Source organism: Symphalangus syndactylus, chromosome 11 (assembly GCF_028878055.3).
Source record: "Symphalangus syndactylus isolate Jambi chromosome 11, NHGRI_mSymSyn1-v2.1_pri, whole genome shotgun sequence".
In the NCBI taxonomy this organism is placed as follows: Eukaryota; Metazoa; Chordata; class Mammalia; order Primates; family Hylobatidae; genus Symphalangus; species Symphalangus syndactylus.
Genome location: NC_072433.2, coordinates 14,365,703 through 14,392,653, shown reverse-complemented (window position 1 = coordinate 14,392,653; position 26,951 = coordinate 14,365,703). Strand labels below are relative to the sequence as shown.

The 26,951-nt window shown below is 36.9% G+C and overlaps 1 long non-coding RNA gene across 2 annotated transcripts in view; it reads right to left on the bottom strand.

Annotated features, from left to right (window-relative positions):
* The window catches only part of LOC129493071 (uncharacterized), a 288,887-nt gene that overhangs the window by 77,439 nt on the left and 184,497 nt on the right, over nt 1–26,951 (bottom strand). For both annotated transcript variants that reach the window (XR_008661024.2, XR_008661025.1), the window contains exon 2: nt 18,512–18,588. This is a non-coding gene — a long non-coding RNA (uncharacterized lncRNA). The remainder of the gene's footprint in view (nt 1–18,511; nt 18,589–26,951) is intronic.

The window sequence follows — 26,951 nt, the reverse complement described above, 5'->3', positions numbered from 1 at the left end:
AAACCCCAAACCAATCTGTCAACCTATAATTTTATAACCAACAAAAATATCTTTCAAAAATAAAGTCAAAACAAAAATATTTTCAGACATAAAAAAGCTGAAATTACTCAATGCCCGCAAACTCTTACTAAAACAAATATTAAAGGAAGTCCTTTAAGCAGAAAAAAAAAAATGCTTGCAGATATAAATCTTGATTTATGCAAATGAAAAATCCATCAAAACTGGTAACTATTAAGTGTAATATATAAATATATATATATATATTTCTTACTTAGATCTCTTTAACAGTTAATCAACTGTTAAAACCAAAATAAAAACAAAATATGGTGTTTATACTATTTGTAGAATTAAATATATGGAAATAATGGCACAAATTTCAAATTAAAACAAGCGGATGCCACTACACACCTATTAGAATGGGTAAAATGCAAAAGGCTGGCAATACTAAAAATGTTAGCGAGGAAGCACAGCAGATGGAAATCTATTCCTTGCTGGAGGAATGCAAAGTGCTACAACCACTTTGGAAGACAAATTCACAGCCTATTGAAAAACTAAACATTAAGAAACCCAGTTGATTTGGAAACCTATGATGTAAAACCTGCATGTAAATGTTGATAACAGCTTTATTTATAATCAACAAAACTGGGAGCAACCAAGATGTCCTTCAATTAGTGAATGGATAAAGTGTGGTATTTCCACACAATGGAATATTATTCAGAAATCAAAAAAGATAAGCTATCCAGCCAAGGAGATATATGGAGAAAACTTAGTGCATATTGCTAAGTGAAAGAAGCCAGTATGAAAAAGCGACATATTGTATAATTCCAATTATGTGATGCATATAATAACACATAATTTTATAGAAAACTCAAAGCTATAGAGAAAGAAAAATGATCATTGGTTGCCAGGAATTAGGGGAGAGGAGGAAGGGAAGAATAAGTGAAGCTCCGGAGATTTGGGGTGCAGTAAAATTATTCTGTATGGTACTACAATTATAAATATAAATCATTATATATTTTCCTAATCCTATACAATTATAATGAACCTTAATGTATACATATTTAAAAGTTTCTTTTCGGAGTTTAGGGGATTCAGGAAGGAATTCAGATGGTGCCAACAAAATCTAACTGTTTTACAAATGTATGAAACAACCTCACTTAGGGAATGAGGGAAAAGATGCTAATGTAAGTATCTGTGGAAATGAGTACAGTCTGAAGGACTAAAGTCAAAAGGAATTGCTCATGAGTATTTTACTTAATAAAGGTGTTTCCTATAAGAGTATGGGTTAACAATCCTTATACTGCTATATATGTATAAGGAAATGGGACAATTAAGTAAATAAATGGCAGATAGTGAGATCCAGGTTTCTCACTGCAGAGTGGGAAGTTACAGGTAAGCAATGCAAGAGGCTGAATGATGTCTATGGCAGTGGATTCAAGTTGGAGACATCAGTGTGGACTCATGTTTAGCTTACTGTATTAGTCCATTTTTGCACTGCTGTAAAGATATATCTGAGACTAGGTAATTTATACAGAAAAGAGGTTCAATTGACTCACAGTTCTGCATGGCTGGGGAGGCCTCAGCAAACTTACAATCATGGCAAAAGGGGAAGAGGCATGTCTTACATAGCAGCAGGTGACAGAAAGTGAGCAAGAGCAGGGAAAACTGTCTTATAAAGCCATCAGATCTCATGAGACCTCACTCACTATCATGAGAAGAGCATGAGGCAAACTACATGGGTATTATGAACATTACAATTCAAGATGAGATTTGTGTGAAGATACAAAGCCTAACCATGTCACTTACTATATATGTATACATAGGGTTACACATAGAAATATTTGTAGATATGTGTATATACACATATTTGTATAAATACATATTTTTTTTGCTCTGTCAGCTGAGAAGACCTAAAGGAAGTGACATCCCAATAGCAAAGAGCACTCTTATTACCTGATCTTAGTCTCTAATACTATTTTCTAATAAAAGAAACCAGGGATTTATGAAGAAATGGCTGATTCTATTATAAAGCTGACTACATGCAAGATGAAACTGGAGCATTGTGTAATGTCAGAGAGCAAGGACATGCTAAAAAAAAAAAAAATCACACACACTGATGGGGTATGTCAAAGAAACCCAGAAAACAGCTGAAAGAGTTTGCACTGGCCAAAGAACCTGAAGAACAAAATACATAAGAAGAAGAACTCGACCAACAAGTACTGGATTATTGCCAAAAGTATAAAATAAGTATCCATGAATCCATGCTAATACAAGTGAATACAATGACAAATGGAAGAGAAGAGGCAAATCTCCCATGCAGATGAGTTCCAGATAATTTACTGCCCAACTAGCATAGCTCCCCACTCCTTAGGTGTGGGCTCACAGAGTGACTTTCTTTCAAAGTGTACAGTATGGAAAGGAGGAAAAATAGAGTAACTTTACATTAAATAAACTTCACAATCATCATTAATATCCTACATTCATATGAAATATTTTCTATAACTAATGAATCAATATCGATATATTATTAATAAAGTCTATAGTTTGTATATCTGTAGTTTTTAAACTCACACACTATCCAGGATTCCAGGTGATCAAGGCCAATGTCAATACTCATAAATCATATTGATAATATGTTGATATGATATAATGAAAATGGCACTATACCTGTGTGGTCCTTGTCCTAATAACCTGTAACTCTAGTTTCATCATGTGAAGACCATTAGACAAACTGCAATAGACTACCCTCCCATATAGAAAACATTCTACAAAATATCTTCCCATTCTACAAAACATCTGGCCAGCAGTCCACAAAACTGTCAAGATTATCAAAAACAAGAAAAATCTAAGAAACTACAATAGCCAAGAGAAGCCTAAGGAAGCATGACAACTAAATGTGATGTGAAATTCTGGGTAGTGCATTAGTTAAAAACTAAATAAACACAAGTTACAGACCTTAGTTAATAGTAATGTATGAATACTGGTTCATTAATTATAGAAAATGTCTCATATGAATGTAAGATGTTAATGATAGGGGAAATTGGATGCAGGGTATTAAAAAGTCTATACTCTCTTTTTAATTTTCTGTAAATCTAAAACGGTTCTTTACAAGTCTACTAAAAAAGGAAAACAATAACACAAAGCATGGAAAAAGAGAAGGAATGCATATAATTCTAAGGTTCTTATATATGAGTGGTATAAAATAACTTGAATATATGCAGTGGTCAGTTACAGATGTATACTCTAAATCCAAAATGACCCACTAAAAGACTTACAATTAATCAATCAATCAAGGAGATCAAATGTAATCATTAAAAGAAAAATTCAAACGCTAATAAGACACAACGAGAGGAATACATGGACAACACATTGACAATAGGTCACAAAATAGCAAGATGATACATTTGAAATAAACCATATTGAAATTACATTAAATGTAAATGTCTCAACAACTGATTTAAAAGGGGTAGATTGCAGATTAGGCAAAAAGCCAAGCTCCGAGTACATGCTCCTTACAAGAGAATCTTTAAAATACAAAGACGATAAGTTACAAGTTAAGGTTGGAAAAAGGTATGTTATGCTGACCCTAAATTTAACAAATGCCAGGATGGTAATATTCATATCAGATAAAGTAGCTTCCAGAAGAAAGAAAATTACCAGTGGTAAAAAGGATCCTTTCATAATGACAAAGCAGTCAGTTCATCAAGAGGATATAACAATGCTAAAATGTTTATGGACTTAGTAACAGAGCTTCAAAACATATTAAGAAAAAAGAAGAAAACTTTCAGTCAATAATTTTTGGCTACTTTTTCAGCCTTGTCCATTTTCTCCTCTCCTTTTGAATTCTGATGGTATGAACATAAAAATTTTCATTATAGTACCATATGTCCTGGAGGTGCTATTCAATATGTTTTCCGTTTTCTCTCTTTGTTTAGAGTAATTTCTCTCTTTGTTTAGGGTAATTTCTATGCTATTTTCCAGTTCACTGATTCTTTTCCTTTGGTTCCCTCCATTCCGCTTTTGAGCCCATTCACTGAGCTTTTAAATTTGGTTATTGTGCTTTCTGATCCTAAAATTTCTATTTTACTGAGCCTTAAAATATAGAGAAAAAATTACACTATTCTCATTTCAAATTCACACACAATACTTGACAAGACTTACGGAGTCAGCAACTTTGAGATTGGAGCCTAGTGATCCAACCCAGGTGATTCTGATGTGTGCTAAGGTTTGAATCCATTCTTCTGCAAAAATTGATACAAATACCTTCTTCCATGCTTCTTCTTACCAACACACACATAAACACACACTCACACACACACACGGAGAGAGAGAGAGAGAGAGAAAGAGAGAGACTTGTCATGGCTTCTACTAAACCTTAAGTAAGTCCATTTAATTGCCAACCAGCAGAGACCTTGCAGGAACTAGGACACAGGGTACAGCTAGAGGAAGCTTCCTATGGAAACAAAAGCTGGTCTGACTCATATATAATATAATCAAATATTATATTGACAAATAGGAAAGCTTAATTCTTTGCTCACCTGCATTATTAGTAGTGCTACAATATTATTAACAATATTGGCATTTTGAAAGGTTGAATAAAAATCAACTCTTCCCTTGGCTGCTTCCTGCTCCCAGGTTCTGTCTAATGTGAGAAATATGACAACAGCATGAGAACATGGAGCACCAAAATCAACTATAAAAGAGACCTAGCCCAGTGTGAGAATGAAAGTGAAAATATGCTTGTTCCTACCCTCCCCTCCCATATAGACCTTGGAACTACCCACCCGAGTGAAAATTCCAGTACACAGAGCAGACCCACTTACCTAGGTTTCCGCCTCCCATTGGTCTTTGTGAGAAAGAAGAAGAAAAAGATCCAATCCCTGTGTTGGGGATCATTGTTGGATCAGCCCCTCCCAGGTGAAGAACATAAAGCAGTGGCTATTGCTCACTAAGTAGGGAATAGCACTTCACACTATGGGCAGGGACAAGGGCATGGCAAAGGACTCAGAGTGATTAGGGAACATGAGCCTTATGGAAACCAAAGGACCCTGGAAAGCAGTAATAGTCATTGCTGACATTCATTAATAGCTTACTATGAGTAAGTTACTCTTTTTTGTGCTTTATATATATTTACTTTTTAATTTTAATTTTTTTAGATACAGTCTCACTCTGTCATCCAGGCTGGAGTACAGTGGCACAATCTCAGCAACCTCCCCGTCTCAGGTTCAAGCGATTCTCCCACCTCAGGCTCCTGAGTAGCTGGGATTACAGGCATGAGTCACCACGCCAGGCTAATTTTCATATTTTTGGTAGAGATGGGTTTCACCACGTTGCCTGGGCTGGTCTCAAACTCCTGGCTTCAAATGATCTGCCCGCCTGAGCCTCCCAAAGAGCTGGGATTATAGGCATGAGCCCCCACACCCAGCCCTATATTTACTTTTTAAATTCTTATTTAAAAATCTATTGGGTGAATGTACCATTAAATCCATTTTGCAGATGGGGAGACTGAAAATAGGAAGTTAGAAATAGTTCCTGCACAAGGTTGGAAGTGGAACTACTGAAGAAATTCCAACAGTCTCAACTTTTACAGCAAGTTGAATGATATAAATTACCTTATATAAATCATGGAAACAAACAAAGTAAAAGTTTCTTATTAACGGCAAGTGCCAATTTGAAAAATCTGCAGAAAATGAAATTAATACTTTGATCCAATGTGGAATAAACTTTTACTTTATTGAGAATATTTTATGAATTTTTGGATGTTCTTTTGTCTTCCTTCTTCATGGCAAAAGTTAATTTATTAATTATAGGTATAAATATTCTCAAGTATTATTTCTGTTGTCAAACCCATAAGGTATTTGTGAAAAGACTAGAAAACCTTTGAGGAAAGGGTCTTCGTACTCACTTTTATATTCCCAGTGTCCAGAATATACTTCATAATGTTTGTTAAAATGATAAGAAATATTTTCTAAAAATTAGAGCTTTTTAGGGAGTTCATCTTCACAGCCCCAAAAATCATTGTTTTCTCTGATGAGGCTAATCTAGCTGCTACCTACTTAAGATTTCAGCTGGAATCAATGCAGGTCCTTCTGCTATAATTGATTGAACACAATGTCTGAGGCCTCAGACTTGCCTAACCTTCAATTCCCCTTATTGCCCTAGTTTTATTGCTTCTAGAACAACTCTATGTGTCCCCCCACTGGGAGTGCTCTCACATAATTTAGCTCTCCCTTCCCAGAACTACGAGTGCTGAAAACTGGAAATAATCTTGTCTGGGGCATGTGAATATATGTGGCTCATGAGAAATCAACTGAGCTGGGAATATCCACTCAGGCTGTAACTTTAAATCCACTGTGTGCTAAGAAAAACAAGACTTCTTGGTAGGGTGAAGGCTGCATTTGCTAACACAGCCATTATTTCTCCAAATTTCTGACTCCTATCCAAGTAAACCCACTCTCTTCTGATATATGATATTGTCCTAAGAAATGCGCAACATTACAATCTGGTACATCTCTAAGTGTCTTTAGGGTATTCTTTGTTTCTCTATTTCTTGGCTTTTTCCTAGAAGTCAGACGGACATAAATACTCAAAGCAGAACTCCTTGGGAAATCTTTCCATGAGCGGACTTGTGGGAAAGTTTAGGACCAAGCACTATTAAAGAAATAATTCTCATACGCCCTTTAAAGGATGCAATCCCAAAGGAATAGGATTTGTATCCTAGCCCTCCTAAACCAGGTTTCTAGCTCTAGTTCTAGAAAAAGCAGAACCAATCTCTTTTTCTTTCTCTCTGTGTGTGTGTGTGTTGCACACACACACTCATAGTAAGCTATTAATGAATGTCAGCAATGACTATTACTGCTTTCCAGGGTCCTTTGGTTTCCATAAGGCTCATATTCCCTAAGCACTCTGAGCCCTTTGCCATGCCCTTGTCCCCTGCTGGTGTGTGTGTGTGTGCGTGTGTTTCTGGTCCTCCAGTAAGCAAAATTCCTTCAGCATAGAACCTCTCCGCGTAGGTTTTACTCACTGCTATCCAAAGAAACCTTATATAGGTACAGCCTTGTTTGTGACTACGTAGCTATAGAGGAGGAAAAACATCTTTTCCTTCTACTCATCTTAACGTGCATTGGCTGGTACTCCTGTAACAAAAGAGAGATTAACAAGAGAAAAGCATACACATTTATTTAAGTTTTATGTGACATGGGAGTTTTCATAAGGAAGTGAAGACGCAAATAAACAGTTTAACTTGAGAGTTTTTATTCTAGGTTTAATGAAAAGTGGAAAGTTATGGGAAAATGGTAGCATAAAGGGTATGAGTAAACTGGGGAAAACTTAGCAAAATCCCTTCATTCAGTTCCTCTCTGTGTCCCTGTGTCTTCAGAGAGAAGACTGCTCCTTTCATCTGGGTATAGGGAGGGCACCTTTCACATGAGGTTGTTACGACGTGCTTCATGGGAAGGTCAGAAGACACTTCCCACTCATGATATTTCTCAAATTCCTTCCACCTAAAATATTACATATGCCACTGTGTCATATTTTGGGGGTAGCGTGTCCTGAACTCATCATAGCTTATCTCTGAAATATCCTGTGTTGTGTTTCTAAAAGTTAAGCTGTGTGGGAATCTGGAAGAAAATTTCACATGAGATTCATTGCTCATAATGCCAGATTAAAGATTTCTTCTTAGATTGGTAAATTTAAATATTGCTTGGCTTTGCATCCTCACATTCACTCTTCTAACTACACTATTAATATTATGATGAATTTTCTTTAATCCCAACTAGGAAAATGAAAATTTTTTCCCAAGAACTTAATCATGGAAGACTTACAGATGCACACTATAAATATGCATTTTGATCATACAAATAATTTCATCTCATCTCCTTTAGTGTCTTAAAAAGGTAACCTGTCTGCTTCCTGCTCAAGCATAAAACTTACAGATTAAAAGACAAAAGAAATGCTAAAGCTGGCCTGGTCTCTTACAGGTCTGCTTTAAAATGCCAGAGAAAAAGAGCAATGGGTAATACAAGAAATCTGGGATTTAGAAACTGTCAGGTGGCTGCAACTGTTAACTTTACACCAACCTTCCAAAAATTCTAAGGAGAATTTTTGCTCCTTAGTTCAGCTAAATCCAGGTTCTTATATCAAGACCCGTAAAATTTAGGCACGTGGATACATTGAAGGGTGTGGGGAACAGAATTTATTGGGCAAAAAGGAAAAAAAGAAAAAACTCTAAAGAAAGCGAGAGGGGATCCTGCCAATAGGCCCCCACCTCACAGACTGATTCCAGGATACGCACAGGAAAACTGAAGAGACCAGGCTCCTCCCCATTGAAAAAGGCGCAACTTTCTGTGGCTCCACCCCGTTTCCCCGGTGCGCGTGTGGGCCTCATTCAGAAAGAATCGGCTGGGAAAGGGGGGGGCAAACAGGGGCAGTTCTCCCTCTGGGTTGTGGGTTTCATCCAGGACCAGCAGCCGGTTTTTCAGCCTGCAGGGCGTTTCAGGCTTGAAGGCAGGGTTTCTCCGGGGACTCTCGGCTGTCTCCTGTTTCTATCAATGGCATAGTAGCTAACTCCAGTTCTACCAGCAAACTGTCTGCAGGAATACGGCCAGAAATACTACACCTGACCCTTCTCTTTTCTCGCCTGTAGATAATTGGTCAGAACATTTTAATTACCTCTGTGAGGTGGCGTTTTTCTTCCCATTCACACCCTCAGCCCAAGCCTGTTTCCCCAGCCCATTTTCTGATCCCTGCTTCCCACTGGTGCTGGGTCAAATCTTCTTTCATGGAATTGGCAATAATTTTCCCCAAACATAATAAAACTAACCATGTTACTTCACTGACCAATAAAAGCTTTTAGTAACCTGTAGTCCATGCACGTTTTGCACCTTAATTTGAGGAGCTTGCATATCTCCGGAGACAAAGTGAGTGTACCCAGAAAGCCTGGCTAAGAGCCTGAGATGACTTCGCGGAATGTGAATTCAGCCAAAATTCAAAACCAATATATACTTCTTTCCTCTCATGTACTAAGCACAATAAATTTTACTCAATAAGTTGTAATCTCATAGATTGTTATATTAAAAACCAAGCGAAACTTTAAGAGAAAACATGATTGCAGATAAATTCGACATTTTTCATTGAGAAGCTGCAGGCTACACTCTCAAGACTCTCTCAAAGCCATCAAGCACTGATGGACCCTTCCTCCTCTAGGAGGCGTACTTTGGGAAATCATAAACTCAAATTCCACCACTGGGAGCTCAGTTCTTCCAAACACGACTCTAAATTAGCATTCCGTTGTCATCCAACAGCTTTGCTCTGTTTTTTCAGATGCCCCAGAGCCTTTCAAATGTTAAGTCCCCATCTAATTCTTTACTTAATGCACATTCATTCAACATTCATTTAAATACCACTTCTGTGGGGACTACCTTTGACTCCCTCAGTCAGATTGGATGCTTGCCTTTTGTGTGACAGAAAAAAACTTCATCACAATTTCTCTGCAAATGCATGTCAGAAAAATTGTGACAGATTCGAAATGAGGGAGGGGGAGATCGCTGGCAACCTTTATAGTGTACCCATCTGCAATCTCTGTGCTTGTCACTGTTTTTGAACAATTTAAAACTCATAATAATGTGAGTAATTCTTTTCAATTGAAATACAAACAAATTGGGTCCTTGTGGAATGCAGTTGGTTATTGTCCTGTAGATAGATCACTTTTGTCTCTATTTAAAATTTTGTTTTAGCATTCCTTATTCCCTACATTTGTGTCATTAAAAAGAACTACTCTGAACTGGTTGTTACATTTGATTAATTAATGAATTTAATAAAATCTTCACGTGTTTTATATTTTTTGAGAAGAATGCTTTTACCCTTAAAAAAATGTTATCTCTTAACACCCTTATAACCTTAGTATCTTTACTATCTATTCTGCTCAACTGCAGTTTCCTGGGGTTGACATAATATTGGGCTTAGAAATTGTTACCCCAAAATATGATGTTTTGACATGCTCAGCTGAAGAAGCTTCAAGGTCTCTCTGACCTAACCTCCACATGATCTCACCCAAAGAAGCTGAAGTTCCCTTATCTGCCTAAAATCCAGACCCACCAAGGAGAATAATTTGTCTTTTTCTTTCCCTCCCCATTATCTCATTATCTACTGCAGAAAAGAAGATGTGACCATACCTGCACAGACCTTTTTATAAGGGTAATGACTGTCTCTACGGATCAGTTAATCTCTGTTCCCCAATCCAGTCATTCTCCCTTGCAATCATTTATTGCCCATCAGTAAAATTCCTCTTCCCCCCTTCCCATAACCTGTTTTACCAGGATGTGAGCCCCCATTCTTTTGTAACCTCAACTTTCTGTAACTCATGAAGCAGTTGGGTCTTCATTCTGAAGGCTCCTGTGTATACATGCTAAATAGATTTACATGCCTTTTCCCCTATTAATCTGCTTCATGTCAGTGATTTTTTTTTCAGTGAAGCTTTAAGGGGCCAAGAGCCTACGAACACCACAGTATAGTGCAGTGAGCAGGGTAATCAAAGCTGCTCTTCTCTTCTATAAGCTGCAGCAAAGAGAACCCAGGAATCTGACCTGCCAGCAAAGGGATAAGAATTTCTTACCAGCCAGTCTCATGACCTCTCTCTCTCTCTTTGCATTCCAATTGAGTGGATGGGAAAAAAATCATTGTTTACCTCATCTGCAATGCTTTTATTAATGAGAAAAAAGGATTTGTGTGATGAGTCTTGGGTTATAGTGACTCTAGTGTACTTTCAGTACTGTGAGGTACGAATATTCACATTCATAGGTGATTTTTGTTGTTGTTGCCATTTTCCTTTGTCTTTGTCTTTCTGTGTTGTTCTGTCATGAAGATGGATACCACAGTGTAGAACATGGGCCTAGAACCCCTATAAGCCCATTGTTTCAGCCAGCCCTGAAGACTGGCTGGTTTGGTGGTTCTGGCGAGATGGGCGTCTTTTAAAACAAACTTTGCTGTGGGTCCCTGTAATACAGATGAGGTTTTCCTCTTATCCTGTCTTATGTCCTTGAGAGCATGACTAAGTGGGGGCCCTCTCTTAGTCTCCATCATCCGGAGGGTGTGATTTTTCAGGTTCACATCAGGCAGCCAGTCTGAAAGGTTGCAAGACCGAGGCATGTAATATTTTAAGCCGCACACTCCTCATTCTGAATGTATGAAGCTTTTAGGTGAGTTTTGTCTTAAGAAGTCCCAACCCTATGGGGTTTTTGTCATCTTTGCTATGTTGAGTCTATTTCTGAGAATGAATTTGTGGAGATCATGGGGATCACCTCCTCTATACCCTCTCTGGGAACAACTGTTGCTTACATGGTAAAAACCTGGAAAATTACCACCTGGGCTTTACATGAAGAGGCTTTTGGATAAAGTCACTATTGGAATTAAGTATGTCATTGAAAATTCTAATTGTCAGTGGCGAAAAAATAGATTTTAAAAGATTTTAGAGACTTTTTTTAATTGGAAGGAATTAGTGGGAAAATACATTTTAAAAGGACACATAATGGTGTCACAGCTAGCCTTGAGAATTCTCTGACTAAATTGAAGAGAAAAAAAAAATCTGACCTAAAACAAAGTTAAAATCCTTTGCAAATTCAAACTGTCTGCTCTGGATTTCTTCTGGGAAGAACAATAAAGACCACCCCATGTTGTAACCTAGTAGCTAAGGTCTGCCCTTTTACCACAGCAGCCTGGATTAAGCTTCTGGCAAGGGACTGAGTGCTTTCTGGATTAATGTTTGTGTTACTTTCTCAAAATTTATTGATTATTTTCCCTTCCATGGACAGATTTTGATTTCCTGTCTTTCATCTGTGGGGGCATATGAGGTGTTTTGGCTTCTGTATGTAGAAAATCAGCTGAGAAGCTGAGACTCCAGAGACTGGCCAAACAGAAATGTAAGTCACACTCCTTTATGGCTACCAAAATTTTCCTTTCTTTGAGCTCTCTTTGGGGTAATTTTGGATCTTGTAAAGTGTTTGCCACCTCTTTGAAGACACCTTATGCTTAAGTTATAACCTCGATTATGGTACTTGGGAGGATGTCACTGGTTAAAAAAAAAAAAAAAGCTTAAAAGCCAGAAATATCAGCTGTTTATCCTCACTAAAATCTGGTAATAAAAAGTTCAAAAGGATTTTTCTTACTTGGACTCAATGAAATTGCTACTACCTTTTTCCTGAGGCCCTATAAGCTAAAGCTTAAACTTTTTGAAACAGGCAAAAAAAAATCTTGTCAGATTGCCACTGCCGGCTTTCTCTTTAACTGGGCTTTGAGTCTGACATCTGGACACCTCAACTGACTGCCCTGCAGACTATAAGGAAACTGGTTTATAGACTGTTCCCAACATTAACCTGTTTTTCTTCTGTTTGAAAGCCCGTCTGCAATGCCATCTCCTAAAATGAAAGAGGTGTTTAATTGACCTATTCACAAATTGGTTAAATAGAATTATTTGCCATTCAGATTTTAGCTTAACTTTTCTCTTCACAGCCACTAAATCACCTTTTAGTTTGTGTAACTCCTAGGGAAGTTTCAGATGGGAGAATGTTGGGGCTCAGAAATTGATATATCAAAATAGGGTGTTTTGACATGCTGAGCTGAAGAAGCCTGAAGATCTCTTTGGCCTCTCACCACCACTGTCTCTCCCAAATAAACTGAAGTTCCTTTATCTGCTTAGGATCCAGACCTACCAATGAGAACAATTCTGTTTGTGTTTTCTTCCCCTCTCTGTTATCTCATTATCTATTGCAGAAAAGAAGGCCAAGATGTGACCAATACCTGAACAGACCTTTTAATAAGAACAATGATTGTCTCCAAGGATCATTTAAATTTCAAAGAAAGCTATTTACAAGTTAATCTCTGTTCCCCGATCCAATCATTCTCCTTCACAGTCATTTATTGCCCCTCAATAGAATTTCTCTTCTCCTTCTTCCTATATCCTGTCTTACCAGGATGCAAGCCCCCATTCTTTCTGCAACCTCAAGATAGTATACAAGTTTCTGTAACTCATGTAGAAGTTGGGTCTTCATTTTGAATGCTCCTGTGTACACATGTTAAATAAATTTATCTGCCTTTTCTCCTTTTAATTAATCTGCCTCATGTCAATGATTTTTCAGCAAACCTTTAGCAGGCCCAGGGCCTATGGCTCCCACAGTAAGTATTGAAAAAAATGTGAAATACAAAATGTAAATGTGCTGTTTTATACTTTTAGATGTGGCCTGAAATAAGGAAAGTCAGTAAACTAAGTGATTTTTTACACTTTTAAAAATATAGACCTCTTTTGAGAATTTGTTGTAAGTTTGAAACTTCTTACCAGAAAAGTGCACGTATATGCAGATGAACACAATGTGATGCATATGATTTTGGCAATTGAATGGCATTTCCAAGTTCATTCAAGCCCTATCCCCATACTCCTGTTAAAAACTGCTTTAAATGCTGTGAGTTTTGCAAGCTCTATAAAGTAAACCACATTTTGAACCCCTCATCCTCACTTTTAACTCTTTAGTTAAGAAAAACAATTTAACAAAAATAAAACAGCAGCTTTTGTCTCCTGAAAATCATTGTGTTGTAGGAGTTAAGAAATTATTTTAGGCAGATAGAAAGGAAAAGGGATCCTTGGGAAGTTTTCATTTTTAAAGCAGCTCTAGAACTGGAAAGCCCTGGCTCTTAGAGCTGGCTGGCAACCTTTGATATGCAAATGCAAGCCATTAGAAACTGGGTCTACCCAAACATGGTGATTCCTGCGGCCTTCTTGCCCTTGCCCTTGCCCCACATGTTCCTGGCAACATGGCCACCCCCACATATACCCACGTTTGTAGAACATCGTGGCGCCCTGCATTTACATATTAAAATGCTAGGGTGAGAGGGCCAGCTTTTTCACGACCACGTGAATGACAGGCCTGGTCAAACCAATCCCCTGAGCCCTATGCAAATCAGACACCACCTCCTCTAGCCTCTACATATACCTGGCTGGTATCCACTGCACTTGGGATTTCCTCTTTTGGCTTTGGAGCCCCCTTCCCTCTGTCTCTGTATCGGGGAGCCTTTTCCTTCTGCCTTCTCTTTTCTTCTTGCCTATTAAACTGTCTGCTCCTTAAGACCACTCCACGTATGTCTGTGTTGTTTTATCTAAACTGGCATGAAGACCAAGAACCCTGGTGTTTCTCCACTCATTGGAGTCATATCACTGGGGCTATAGTAGGAATGGTAACAAACACAATTTTCTGTTTTTAGCAGAGAAACTTTTTTTTTTTTTTTTTTTTTGAGACGGAGTCTCGCGCTCTCACCCAGGCTGGAGTGCAGTGGCGCAATCTCGGCTCACTGCAAGCTCTGCCTCCCGGGTTCACGCCATTCTCCTGCCTCAGCCTCTCCGAGTAGCTGGGACTACAGGTGCCCGCCACCACGCCCGGCTAATTTTTTGTATTTTTTGTAGTGACGGGGTTTCACCGTGGTCTCGATCTCCTGACCTCGTGATCCGCCCGCCTCAGCCTCCCAAAGTGCTGGGATTACAAGCGTGAGCCACCGTGCCCAGCTGAAACTTTTTAATATTCTTATTTTCAGTCAGTTCTTTTACCATTGCTTAACACGAAAAGAATAATTATGGCCAGGCGCAGTGGCTTACACCTGTAATCCCAGCACTTTGGGAGGCCAAGGCGGGCAGATGACAAGGTCAGGAAATCGAGACCATCCTGGCTAACACAGTGAAACCCCGTCTCTACTAAAAATACAAAAAAAATTAGCCGGGCGTGGTGCTGGGCGCCTGTAGTCCCAGCTACTCGGGAGACTGAGGCAGGAGAATGGCGTGAACCCGGGAGGTGGAGCTTGCAGTGAGCCAAGGTCGCGCCACTGCACTGCAGCCTGGGTGACAGAGCAAGACTCTGTCTCAAAAAAAAAAAAAGAAGAGAAAAGAATAAATACGAATCAACTACATGGATAAACACGGTACATGACAGATGACAGATTATGGATATAAAAATGATACAAAGAGCTACAGCTTTTGGCAAAGAATAAAATGCCCCAGCTAGAAGGGACTAGAGACATTTTTCTAAAGAAGTATCTTTCTTTTTAATTTAATTAATTAATTATTATTATTTTTTTGGACAGAATTTCACTGTCACCTGAGCTGGAGTGCAGTGGCTCAATCATGGTTCACTACAGCTTCAACCTCGCAGACTCAAGTGATCCTCTCACCTCAGCCACCCAAGTACCTGGAACCACAGGCTTGCACCACCATGCCTAGCTAATTTTGTATTTTACTTTTGTAGAAACAGAATATCCCTATGTTTCCCAGGCTGGGCAAACCCCTAAGCTCGAGAAATTCTCCCACCTTAGCCTCCCAAAGTGTTGGGATTACAGGCATGAGCCTGCATCCAGCCAAAAAGTCTCATTTTTATAAGTAGTAACATATTAGGGTTTCTATGTATACTGCTGTGGAAAATTATATAATCTCCTAGCTAACTTAGAATACAGGTTCTCTTCAATGTTTTTACCTCATCATGATATTCTGGCCTATAGAAATGAATATGTTGTGTTCTAGCAATGTCATAACCAATACAATTGAATAGTAACTGAGAGTCTTGATTATTTTCCTTATTTTCAAAGAGAACACTAGGAATTTTGGTAGAGCACAATAAACAACGTCCATTCTTTTTAGTTGGGAAGAAATTCTATAGTGTTAATACATTATTTATTTGGTGGTGTTACCTGATATTTCTTCTGATTGCAATAAAATAACCAAATATATTGGATGTTATCCTGACTGTGGCATCATTCTCTGCTCTAGAGTTAACTTTTACGGAATCTGTGGAGCTGACTGGAAACAGTTAAAGGTAGGGTGAATACAACAGTTCTTCTTGGGGAAAATCATGTCCAGGACACAAACACCATTTTAAAGCATTTTAGAAGTAATATAGTTCATTGAAAGTCGTTTATTGAATTTACTGCTATGACCCAATTATAAGAACTTCAGCAAAATCTGTAGATCTAGAGCTTATTATTAAACATATATTTTAGTAAATCCTACTTTAGATTTTGTTGCATTTTCTTAATTAAGTTCAAATCTACTACTCACTGAGTTCTGATTAAGTTGCTATGGTCATTATGTGTCCGGAATTTGTGGGTTCTTGGTCTCGCTGACTTCAAGAATGAAGCCACAGACCCTCAAGGTGAGTGTTACAGTTCTTAAAGGTGGTGTGTCTGGAGTTGTTCGTTCCTTCCGGTGGGTTCATGGTCTTGCTGGCCTCAGGAGTGAAGCTGCAGACCTTTGCGGTGAGTGTTACAGCTCACAGTTCATAAAGGCTGCCCAACCCAGAGAGTGAGCAGCAACAAGATTTATTGCAAAGAGCGAAAGAACAAAGCTACCACAGAGTGGAAGGGGACCCCTGCGGGTTACCCCTGCTGGCTCGGGAAGCCTGTTTTATTCCCTTATCTGACCCCACCCACATCCTGCTGATTGGTCCATTTTACAGAGAGCTGATTGGTCCATTTTACAGAGAGCTGATTGGTCTGTTTTACAGAGAGCTGGTTGGTCCATTTACAATCCTTTAGCTAGACATAAAAGTTCTCTAAGTCCCCACTAGATTAGCTAGACACAGAGCACTGACTGGTGAGTTTACAAACCTTGAGCTAGACAAAGGGTGCTGATTGGTGCATTTACAAACCTTGAGCTAGACACAGAGTGCTGATCGGTGCCTTTACAAATCTTGAGCTTGACACAAAGTGCTGATTGGTGCAATTACAATTGCTATATTCAATGACAGAGTATGGAATTAAACCCTGTTGATGCCTCAGTGTCTTCTAACATCTAGGGAGTAAATGAAAGAATCATTTCTTCCTAGATTGTTTGCTATATATATTATAAATAAATATTAAAAAGTCAGTAGTACTTCTATTAATTTATATGACTAATTAACCTATTAGAAATTTCATTTTTATCTTCCTTTGCAATGTTGTTGAGTTCAGGCAAAATTAGTGAGATTTTTTTCCCAGTCTTGGAGGAAGGGGAGGAGGATTTTGCATTGGTTTTTACATGCCTAGGATATCAGAGATACTCAGAGAGGAAACCAGCTTATCCTTCAAGTGTGGATCAGAGGTTAGTTTTTAATAAAAGGCTTCATGACACAGATATTCTGCTGGTAGTTTATTCTTTTTTCTTTTTCTGCTCACATTCATTATTCCTTTTACCCGTCCTCATCCACTTGTTTTGGAGATTGCCTTCCAGATTCTCCTCTTCCCCCAGTAAATTAATTGTTGCAGTAGCCACAGTGATATAGTCCTATTAGGTGAGTAACCAGCAAACTAATTGCATTAGCTACTTGTGGCATTGTAATAGTTGAATGATTTATCATCATTCTTTCCACTTTGATCTTGAAGTATTTTAGATTTCTAACTGTTGACTTTCTATAATTTTGTTACGTGCTGTTCCCAAGTACTTTGTTATTAGCTCTTATCTATATTCTCTTTATACTCATTCCCTTAGCAATTTCCTGCACTACCATGTTTTTGACTGACACCTTATAGTTAGATGAGTCCAAATACTACATGTTTTGGGCAGAATTGTCTCTCCAACAACATTTATATGTGAACTCCTAACCCCCAGAATCTCAGAATGTAATTGTATTTCAAGATAAGGTCCTTAAAAAGGTGATTAAGCTAAAATGAGATTCTTAGGATTGGATCCTCATCCAATACAACTGGTGTCCTTATAAGAAAATGAAGAAATAGGGTGCACACCCACAGAAAAAAGTCCATGTGAGGCCCAGCAAGAAGGAGGCTGTCTAGAGGCCAAGGAGAAAGGCTTCAGGAAGAAACAAAACCTGCTGACATCCTAATCTTGCACTTCCAGTCTTCAGAACTGTGAAAAAATAAATTTCTGTTGTTTAAGCTACCCAGTCTGTGGTATTTTGTTTTAGAAGCTCTACAAACTAATACAGTGTTTTATTTCAAGAAATCTTCTGAGTATCTCAAATACCTCCTAGTGCAATTCCAGATAGTTTCTATATTTTTGGTATTGGTTTTATCATTATCTTCTCCCCAGTTGAGCTTGAACTTTCTGAGCAAGTCTTCTGATACCAACTGGTATACTGTAATACAATTCTAATATTAATCACCTGGAGTCAGCACCAGACCCACAGGTTAAAGGGCATGGACCCTCAACAAGGCTGTCCTTAATGCAAACACCAGCCACACTTCAGGGCCCACATACCACACACGTGTCTTTCCACCTGGCTGCAAATTAAGAGGTTCCCATGACCTTATCAGGTTGATAACTAACTAAAATGACGGAGATAACATAGGAAAATGCTACACTTAACAGCTACAATTTTATTATAAATGACATAAATCAAAATTGCCAAATGAAGAGACACATATCCAAAGACTTTGGGAAAAGTGTGTATTGTTTATGGTTAGGTTCCAGGAAGAATAGACAGTCATGTAGAAATGTGATCAGACAAAAAGGGAATAATCTAATAGTAATAAACTGAGGGGAGAGACTCACCAAAGCCTGTCTGTTCAGATTCATCTTGGCTTCTCTGTGTAGCATTTCTTCCTCCCGGGTACAGGACAGGACCCTTCCTGGAATGAGGGAAGGTAGGTCAAAAAATGTCTTGATGGACAGATCTTACACAGAAAGGCAGGGGAAAGTTACAGATGTATTTTTTAGATTGAGAAAGAGGAATTCTAGTATTTATGGCTTGCTTTGTGAGGAAATGAGGGGTGGGAGATAGGAAGGCAGGAATAGGTCAGAGAGATACTGCTTCTGAGGCTGCTTTTCAGGCCTTCCAATCTCCTTTAGTTCAAAGTACTCAGCATGACAAAATGCCAGGCTTTGGAGTATTGTTTTCTGAGCCTCAGTAAGTGCCAGGCTCTTGTAGTGTGTCCTGAGTTTCTCATGGCACTTAGCACAGTCCTCACACTTCCTGGATGGTTGTTGTTAGATTAAGTCATCTGTAATTGAAAACTGGTAGAAGATTTTTTATATGAAACATATTAATTTAAACATTATAACTAAAAAAACCCAAGGATATCTTATTTTCTTAGGGTAATATTTCTTTTTTTTTCTTTTCTTTAATAGTAGAGATAAGAAGTCACATATTTTCCTGTGAATCCTTTCTTTTAAATGCATTACATACCCATGAGCTATTTGCTTTTTAAAAATCTGTTAGATACATGGCTTTATTTCTAATTTTCAAAATAATTATGCAATTTGGAGTGTAGTATGCATTCTTACAGGTGAAAAAATAAGATTTTCAGACGTTAAGTAAACTTTCCCAGGTTGCTCAATAAGTGAGTGACAGTGCCAGATCTCAAATGCAGGTCCATCTGACCCCAAAACCTGTCCCATTTCCAACACTCATTATATTGCCTCTTGGCGAAATTCCTACATACTTCTGTATAACACATGTAAAGGAAATAGCCTTTAGGCTAAAGTCTCAGTTAAACCTCTAAAAACAAACCAGTCAAGGGAGTGAGTGACAAAATAAAAACAGCAATGTGGTAATGCTTCCCAGGGCTCGCAGTGATATTGTGTAGACATGGAGTGATTAAATACCTGAATCCTATAAGAAAGGCTGAATTCACTCAGGGAACACAGAACTAATGTCTTGGGCATAGTCTTGGCTGAAGGCCAAGTCGTATTTACTCTCACACAATGGATATATTGATTGAAAACCATCTCTGAGTTGGAAGAACTGAGTTTAGTTACAATGTGTAGGAAGGAGGCTTGCTGTCTTAGGATGATGATTATGATTGGCGTAAATAGTATTAGTATTGGTAACATTTCAAGCAAGGAGGCTGAGGTTTGTCAATGTTATGAAAGTTAATGCAGCTATGTCTATCTCTGATGATAGGTATGTTGAGTCTATCTATCTACTAAGACATCTGACATTCTTTTTGAGCAGTGTTAGAGAAGCAGTACGATATAGCATGTCTACTTCACAATAAAGGTCAGTTGTAAATCTTATTTACAGCTATACATGTATGAATGAAAAATAGAGAAATGACTTAAAGATGCAGATTGTGCTTGGCACCCTCAAAATGTGTGGAAGATAACACTTGTTAGTGGACTTTATGTACTCTAGGGGGCAGTATAAGGTAGACTCAACTGACTAAAGGCATATAAAAAAGTCCATGTGAAGACTGCCCACATGTGACTTCCTAAACAGCTAAGACCGAACTTCTTCTGAGATAGCAACAGTCACCCCGTAGACAAGTAGGCTTTTCCTGACACAGCAAATAAAACTCAGATCCAATTCTAGTAGTCCTAATTCCTCTAAGTAACCCCAGTGGTATTTTCTCCTGGGGTTACACGAGATGTAAAGAGGTTCTCAGGCAAAAGACAAACACATTGGAAACTGCCTCTTCTACTTAACTCAAAATGAAAAGTTTGCATAGTTAGACAAGTAGTACAGTCTGTACCTCTTGACTGTATGTCAAGCTGTCCTGAGAATGTATATTCAACTAATTCTTTCTAGTGAGCAAACAGCAGTGTGTTTATATAAGGCACCATGCAGGTGAAGCTAAGACAAAGCATTTTTATTTCACTTCACAAATATTATCTTTGTCTTGCAATATTTTCTTGCAACATTATTACATGCAAAATAGTATTATAGTAATGTGATTTAAATTTATGTACTTAAAATATTCGGTAACAAACTGTTGAGTTATACCAATCTTGTGCCATTGGATTTATTCTTTTCTATGCTCTATATGCCTTTGTCCTATCTAAATTTCTTCTTAAAATTGCTAGTTAACTCTCAGTTGACTATGGGAAAAAATCACGTTTATTTTTAGAGAGACATAAAAATCTTATTGAATTTCCAATGTTAAAAGAATGTGATGTGTAGGTAGTTCTACCATTTGAATAGATACCGACAACAGAGACACAAATTATTTAAAGAAGTTTGTAGTACAAATAAAATTGACTTTTCACTTTATAGCCAAGTTAATTTATTAATTTAATAGCTGATAAACCAGATAATTAAAATTTGTCTTCTTAATGTCAGAAAGGCAAAGACTACAAGAACCGTGAAAATGATATAAGCAAGTATTATATTGGCAATGCTGAGAAGAAAGGAAAGAAAGGACTGAAAGGCTGTGGAATATGTTAATTTCTTGTGTCTTCATATTAAGAGTTAGTTGATACTATTCATAGACATAGAAAATTAAATATGTTACAGTAAGTTCTAGTTATTTTAATAGAAGTAACTGCTAAAATTTCTAAAAGCAGAAAGCAAACCTCCTGAATAATAAGGTCAAAGCATAAATAAGGAACACATTTAAAACAAAGTGACTAAAAAGACTGGAAAATTGTTTTTAAAAGGAAAACACATTTCAAGAAATGAAGAGGAAAGAAACTAGCATTCATAATATTTAATATTAAATAAGTAGAATTCAGAGTAAAAAGATTGCACAAGTAAGATGTTTTTATAATAAATTATATAAAATTATATATAATAAATTATATAAAATTATCTGCAATTTATGCAGATCGTCCAAATTTCATTAGTATCTAAGATATAAATTATCTAAAATATAAATTTGTAAAACAGAGAGAGAGACAGAGATAGGGAGGTGGAGGCAGAGAGACAGAGAAATAGACTGAACATATTAAGAGCAGAAGACTTTTGCTTCTTAATTTTGACAAGTCAAGTGAAGAACAAATGAAGATAGAGAAAACCTAAGTAATATAAGTTAGATTTTAAAATTAATATAATTACATATAATATATATCATTTTATAATTTAGAATGTACCTTCTCAAATTTTCAAGGACTATTAACACATATCAAACAAATATTAGGCCACCAAGGAGATCTCAGTAAATTCCTTGAATTTACTGAAAATATCATCTGATAATAATTCAAATATCTGCATACTAATAAAAAGACAAGAAAAACACTCTAATAAATAAAGAACTCATAACAAAGATATGAAGAAGATAGAAATGGCATAAAAATAAATCAGAGCTGTGGCTGCACTATAAGCAGTGTTGAGAGAAAAGCCCTAAGAAATTATATTAATAAATAAGATTAAAAATTAATAGATCATGCATAAGACTAAAAACATTTGAAACAAGATGAAAAATAAAAACAAGAGAAAATAAAGAAGTTAAAAAAGTAAAAACACACATTAATAAATAAGAAAACTGAAAAATGGTAGAACTAATACAACTAAGAGTCATCTTTTTGAAAAATAATTATCCATACAGTAAAAAAATTATTAGCAAATATAACTAAGAAAAGGGGGAAATATAAAAGTAAAAATTGAGAATGGGAAAATAGCCACAAATGCAGAAGAATAAAAGGAATTATGAATGAAAACTTTGCTCAACTCAAGAAAATAAATGTGAAAATCATAAAATAGATGATTTTCTAGGAAAAAGTAACAAATTGAAACTGACACAAAAGCACAATTTCCAAACAGGAAATATTGTTACAAAGTACCTACTCGCCTCCCCTAAAGCATTAGAACCAGAGTTAGCTCAGAAAATTACATAAAACTTTTAAAGAACAGAAAAAAGACAGCTTTATAAACTGTTGTAGAACATGGACAAAAAAAGACAATTTCTGGTTCTTCTTTTTGAAGCCAGTGCAATGTTGATCCCCAAATTTTTAAAAAGTAGCACATGGAAAATATTTGTGAATATTAAGTTAAAATTTTAAAATATAAGCAAAGAGAATAGCACCTGAGCAAGAGAAAGCCATAAAAAGATTTTTATGGCCAGGTGCAGTGGCTTATGCCTGTAATCCCAGCACTTTGGGAGGCGGAGGTGGGCAGATCACCTGAGGTCGGGAGTTCAAGACCAGCCTGACCAACATGGAGAAACCCCGTCTCTACTAAAAATACAAAATTACCCGGGCATGGTGGAGCCTGCCTGTAATCCCAGCTACTCACTACCCAGGAGGCTGAGGCAGGAGAATTGCTTGAACCTGGGAGGCAGAGGTTGTGGTGAGCTGAGATCGTGCCATTGCACTCCAGCCCGGGCAACAAGAGTGAAACTCCGCCTCAAAAAAAAAAAAAAAAAAAAAGATTTTTACTACGACTCAATATTAGAAAATCTATTAATAAGATGATCTCCAAAGATACTGAAAGGCATTTTTTCCATTAAAAATGTATATATGTTTTTAAATGTCTCTAAGTAAAATAGGAATAGAAGCAAACTAATATGACAAAATATATGCTTTACATATAACTACTTTAACATAATGAAATATATACTTTAACTCAACCCAAAGACATTGGAAGCCTTTCCATGATAACCAAAAATCAAACAAGAATTTCATTATCTTTACTATTATGTAACGTTGTTTTGGAAATAGTAAGTGATACATCTGACAAGAGAGAAAGGGAGGAAAACCCCAAGAGAAAGTAAGAAATATCACTGCCAATAATATGGTGCAATACCTAGAAAACATCAAATCTTAAACCTCATTAAAATCAGAGAATTCAATAGGGTTTTTGAACTTGATTGAATTAAAATTAACATATATAAATTGATAGTTTTTTTATGTCTTAATAACATCCAGTAGCAAAGACAATGGAAGAAAAACCTCATTCTTAATAGCAACTTAGTGTATAAATTATCTGGAAATATGCTCAAGAAGAAAAAAGCAATATCTACATCATTTTTAAACCTTTCCAAATCCTTTAAATGCACCCAATTTACACAAAAGAAGATTAAATATATAGCGCATGTTGTCACTTATATGTGGGAGCTAAGAAAGCGTATCTCATGAAGACAGAGTAGATTGGTGGTTACCAGGTTATTAGTCCGTTTTCACGCTGCTGATAAAGACATACCTGAGACTGAGAAGAAAAAGAGGTTTAACTGGACTTACAGTTCCACTTGGCTGGGGAGGCCTCAAAATCATGGTGGGAGGCGAAAGGTACTTCTTACGTAGCAGAGGCAAGAGAAAATGAGGAAGAAGCAAAAGCAGAAACCCCTGATAAACCTATCAGATCTCGTGAGACTTACTCACTATCATGAGAATAGCACGGGGAAGATCAGCCCCCATGATTCAATTGCCTCCCACTGGGTGCCTCCCGTAACATGTGGGAATTCTGGGAGATACAATTCAAGTTGATATTTGAATGGGGACACAACCAAACCATATCACCAGGGTAGGGGGAGAAGGTTGATTTATGAGTATAAAAATATAATTTGATAAATATAGAGAGAAGCATACCCTGTTTTAAAACAGTAAGAATCAAAATTACGAAGAAGTCGATTTTCTCTAAATCTATCTGTAAATATCAATAAAAATAAAAGCTGCTATATCAATAAGAATGAAGAGTGTTATATATTTGTAGTGTGTGTTTTAAACCCTCCAAGGTGGTGCTAAAGGTCACGTAGAAAAATATACATATAAAAGTGGCATAGAAGTTTTTGAGTTGAATGCTCAGATATTAAAACATATTATAAATTTACAGTAATTTAATAGTGGGTAGAATCACATGATAGATATACAGAATAACAAAGCATAATAGAAAACCCAGCAATAGACTCAGAGACATACAGGGACTTACCATTTGGTAAAGGTGGCACTGCATATCAGTAGATGAGAGTTGTATTTTTAAATTTATGGTAACTATTTAGGAAAAAAAGACAATTTCCTATCTTAACTCTTACACAAACATAAATTCCATGAGAAGAAAACATTTGAACATACCAACATCAGAGGCGATATTATATAAGTCTACATGCATTATATATACACATATACATACATCCTTACATGGGCATATGCACTATATGCACATTTATGCATGAGTGTGTGTGTGTGTGTGTGTGTGTATGTGTGGGAAGACCTCTTAAAATATGACTTAAAAAACAGAAGCCATGAGATCCATAAATTTGATCCTAAACTGAAAAAGAAACCAAAAGATAACTACATGAAAAAATGAGAATCCAAGTGACTAATTCAGAAACAAAAATCTGATATGCATTTAACAATCAAACGATACTTTTCATTATAAAAATGCTCTATAAATCAATATGCAAATAAGTAACAATTTAATCAAGAAAAATAATAAAGAACGGGAAGACAGTAGAGAGGTAAGGAGGAGAAATTCACTACTTGTTAAGTAGTAAATTATATAGTGTATGGTGATATGATTATTAAGTAATATACGGTACTATGAGTAAAAGGAAAAGCTCGTTGGAATTGACAAAGGAGGATGCCAAAGGCAAGTCACTGACAATTAATGACACAAAGATATTGATTGCAACCATGTGTCAAAAATGTTGGCATAGTTCAGAAGTCCCTAATATGTATTATATGTAAAAATACATACAATAGGATATTACATAGCTTTAAGAAGTTGTAATTACTGATATATTTGGACTTATTTATACCAGTTTTTTTTTCCACACTTGTCCCTTGCTTCTTTTTTCCCCTTCTTCGTTTCTCTGTTGGGTTATTCTAGATTTATTATTATTGTTATTACTTCTCCCCTCCTCCATGAGTTTGGAAGTTATCCATTCTATTTCTGTCCTTTTGAAGGTTTCCTTAAAATCTCAGTTGGTCTAGAATTATCTCTACACTTTTCCCAACATACAAGTATTTTAGTACACATGACAGCAATCATTACAGCTTCCTCATCTTCCTTTTCAACTGTCAGTGTTCTAAGATAGTTACGGTATAAATTAAAGTGTTCTTATGGCCAGACCTTGGGGCATTAATTCTCTTGTAGCACATTTTCATTTGACCTCATGTTTTCTTCTGTGGTTGTGAATTTAGGCTGGGAACCAACCTCCTGCAGGAGTTGCTTGTGTCGCTTGGATTCAGACTGTGTTCTCATAAGGCAGTTTTGCTTTTGATCCTACTAGGGCCTCCGGGTTACTCTTATCTCAGGCAAGTCTCAGGTGGATGGCAAGATTCCTTTGCCGCTGTCCTGAGCTGATGTATGGATTTTTTCTAATTCCTCTTAAATAAAACCAAGGAAATCTTCTGAGGCCCTACCTCTATGCAGAGTTTCCTGCATAAGTTTCCTTTCTAAGATTGGTCTGTCAGCCTTAATAAAACTCTAAACCCAAACCATAAAATGTATCTCCTTCCAATATTACTCCAGTCTACATCAGAATCACACACATATATACACACATGCACACATACACTCAGTACACACACACACACACACACACATATTGACATGGACTTTGGATATTAGTCCTTTGTCTATGATATTTAACAACTTCAATGTGTTGATATTTTATCAAAAGTTATTTTTTAAACAGTTATATATCAGTTGCTCTAGCATTTTTTCTTGACTTTGGGGTTTCAATTTTCTTATTGGTTGCCTATGTTGTCTCTCCCTGATGATGGTACATTTTCTTCTATGGCTAATAATTTTTTTACCTGTGAGTTTGACTTTGGTGGAATTTACGTACTGTAGAACTCCCATGACTCTGAGATGTTAAAGCATCCTCTATGCTTTTTTTTTAAGTTTTGCATTTACTTCTTGGGCCCTAAGATCCAAACCAGTTGTGTTATTTTCTCTATCTGTTATAGGCTCCCACACCATAAATGTAGTATAAATTCACATTGCACTCCTGCATGAGTTATTGACTTGGGTTTTTAATTTCTCTTTGTGCTTCTTTCTGCTCTCTGCAATCCCCCAGAATATCCAGTTCTTTAGACAGGAAACAGAATTTTCCAGCTCCAGCATTATGGAAAGTGTGTTCCCTGAGGCCTGCCGGCTTGATTCAGGTCTCTCTGTGATTTATCCTATCCCTCTTCACACAACCATGAGACCTCTTCTATCTCAGCTTAGGCCATAAAACTCTGCTCTTCTGAGGACTTTATCCAGATTCCATTCCTCTGCAGCTATAGCTTTAGATTTGCAAGTACTCTTTATTTGTGTATTAGTGAGATTTTTCTTTTCTTTTTAAAAATTGACTATGTATTTAAAATTACTTTCCTATTACATTTTATCCAA